Source organism: Octopus bimaculoides, chromosome 19 (genome assembly GCF_001194135.2).
Source record: "Octopus bimaculoides isolate UCB-OBI-ISO-001 chromosome 19, ASM119413v2, whole genome shotgun sequence".
NCBI lineage: Eukaryota > Metazoa > Mollusca > Cephalopoda > Octopoda > Octopodidae > Octopus > Octopus bimaculoides.
Genome location: NC_068999.1, coordinates 45,729,407 through 45,732,942, shown reverse-complemented (window position 1 = coordinate 45,732,942; position 3,536 = coordinate 45,729,407).

The window sequence follows — 3,536 nt, the reverse complement described above, 5'->3', positions numbered from 1 at the left end:
CTTACCAATTGTAAAGTTTTTCTGAGAATTACTCACAGTCAGAATCTTCGAAAGACTTAATAAACGCCAATTTTTTAAAAGAAAATTCTTGCTTTTTTATTCATTGAAATCAGGTCTGTGTGATTTTCGTTAACCTCCCCCCCCCCACCATTTCAGGCATTGGCCCGTGGCCATGCTGGAGCATCGCCTTGAAAGGTTTAGTCGAACAAATTAATCCCCAGTAACTATAACTATTTTAAAGCCTGGTACTTGTTCTATCGGTCTCTTTTCCCAAACTGCTAAGTTACTGGGACACAAACAAACACTGGTTATCAAGCATTTGTGGATGATAAGCATAGTACAAACACAGACACATACACACACACATGCGTGTATATATATATATATATATATATATATATATGACAGGCTTCTTTCAGTTTCTATGAAATCCACTCACAAGGCTTCGATAGAGTATAAGCTCTTGGTGGCAATTAAAGATTACAGTATAGGCTATTGGTAAAAGGGTAATGATTATAGTATAGGTTGTTACTGGCAGTGAAATGATTAAAAGACATGTTGATAGAAGTGTCATAATTATAGCATAGGCTGTAGCTTGCAGTGTAATAATTACAGTATAGGTTATTGGTGATAGTGCAGGAGTTCTCAACCATGTTTTTCTCTATGGACCCCTTTAATTACTGGTTTATTCTGGTGGACCCCCATTACCATTTAATGTTTAGAAATTAGTTTTATAGAAACATCATCATCATCATCATCGTTTAACGTCTGTTTTCCATGCTGGCATGGGTTGGACGGTTTGACAGGTCTGGAGAGCCAGCGGCTGCATCAGGCTCCAATCTGATCTGGCAGTGCTTCTACAGCTGGATGCCCTTCCTAACGCCAACCACTGAGAGTGTAGTGGGTGCTTTTATGTGCCACTGGCACAGGAGCCAGTCAGGCAGGCCTGGCATTGATCACGTTCGGATAGTGGATTTTATGTGCCACCAGCACGAGAGCCAATCAGTGGGGTACTGGTTTTATTAGCCACATTCGGATGGTGTTTTTTATGTGCTACCAGCACGGGAGCTAGTCAGTGGGGTACTGGTATCAGCCACATTCGGATGGTGTTTTTTATGTTGTACCAGCATGGGAACCAGTCAGGGGGTTCTGGTATCAGCCCTGTTCAGATGATGCTTTTTACGTACCACCAACACGGGGTCCCTTTCAAAGTTCCTATTCTGTTCTTCACACATTAACTTATGTAGGTTGAACTATGTAAAACATTAGAGAAAGAAACTTAGCTGTTTCTTCCAATAAATACATCTAAAGAAGGGGTTCTCAACCATTTTTTAATTTTATTTAAGGACCCCTTTGATTACTACTTTATTCTGGTAGATCTCCATTGCCATTCGATGTTTTATAGAAACTTCTTACAAAATTCCTATTTAGTTTTTCCCATATTCACTCATGTAGGTTGACCCATGTAAAACAGGGAAAGAAACCCAGCTGTTTCTTCAAATAAATACCAATACATACATCTAAAGCAAACATTTTCCAGGGGCCCTTAAAATACTACTGTATATCCCCAGTTCACTATTTTGTTTCATGGGCACCCAAAAATCTTATCTGGACCCTGGTTGAGAACCACTGGTTTTGTATGTAAGCTGTAGCTTGTAACATAAGGCTGTTGGCGGCAATGTGATGATTACAATACAGTGGTGTATATTTTGAGAATTGGCTGATGGTATGAGTGTACTGGTTACAATATAAGTGTTGATGGCAGCTTAATATTACTTTGAAAACCATTGTCATAGTGTTAGATAAGTATATATATATATATATTGCAGTACTGAATATTTTAGACATATTTTCTTATTTTATTTAGAAAAAAAAAAAAAAAAAAAAAAAAAAGAATGCGTAGGTGGTAAGAATAACATAGTTTTCTAAGATTTTTATGTAAATTCTTTCAAAGCTGATTTTCTCTCGAAATTACTTTGTTGTGACATTTAAATAATCTTCTATTATTTTATAATCTCTACCATTTTCAGTGCTGAAAATAAAGTGAAAATATAAAGAAGAAGAAAAATGTGTTTCGTATAAAGAGACTTCAATGATTTTTATCATGGTTTAAAGTTTTACCGTTTTATTGCATCAGAAAAGATTAGAATTTGTAGTTTTCTGTATTTGGCAACAGAGACACAGGAACATAGTTTAAGCTCGAGGCAATTCCTGTCGGACTAATACATGAAATGGCTATTGGAATAAGCTAATGTTATTGTCAAACCCCAATGAAATAGAAGTCAAAACTTATTGTCAGATTTTCTCACAGTTTTTTAACCCTTTACCATTCAGATAACTCAGTGAAATTTAATATTTATTTATTCACATTATTTAGAATTAATCATGCATTATCTTGTAGCTTTTAAGATTTTGATGTTGTGATTGTTTATTTTCATTGTGACATTGTAGGGCAGGTGTGAGAGGCCAGATCTCGACAATTTGAACATACAACAGATAGAATATTTTGACCAGATATGGTCGGTTTAAATGTAATCCTAGAGACACCTATATAAATACAGAGGTGTCGCGATGGATTAGGGCCACAGTTGGAATTCCACTGATTGTAGTTCTGATCCATCAAGGTAACCAGGAACCAAATTACAACATCTTCAGGGATTTCTATCAAAAATTGCTCTAGGGTTATCTATAAATTTGAATTTCTTGTTTTGGGACTGTTATTGTAATAGTTGAAAGGTGATAAAGCAATTCATTTGTTAATACCTTCCTGGTGACATCAATATACAGCCATGCCTTGGTGACTTCTCTAAAATATTGGCAAGGTTATAACAAACTTTATCTGGAAACTCACATCGAAAATGGTGATTAGACTATGGTGTGGGAACATTTTTCTAGAGTAAAACTAAGCCATAGACACACACATACATACATACATACATATAGTAAAAGGACATAGGCACGAAACATCAAAAACTCTTCCATTTTTCCTGAGTGTCAAACTAATACACCTTCTTACATATATATATACATATACACTTTATTGTGGGTTAACAAGGCAACCAAAGGTTTCATGTAAGGAGATTTTCACAATTATTCAAGCATGCCTCATGGAAGTGTTGGTACCTGTCTCTATTTCAGAGTAATATGTATATATATATATATAAGTAAATAGGAGAGCAATAGTAATATCAAAATACCATTGCTAGTGGCAGCAAATACCAGCTGTACAGGCAAATTAATAAAGTATTAGGAGTGGCTGTGTGGTAAGTAGCTTGCTTACCAACCACATGGTTCCGGGTTCAGTCCCACTGCGTGGCACCTTGGGCAAGTGTCTTCTACTATAGCCTCGGGCCGACCAAAGCCTTGTGAGTGGATTTGGTAGACGGAAACTGAAAGAAGCCCGTCGTATATATATATATGTATATATATATGTGTGTGTGTGTATGTTTGTGTGTCTGTGTTTGTCCCCCAACATCGTTTGACAACCGATGCTGGTGTGTTTACGTCCCCGTAACCTAGCGGTTCGGCAAAAGAGA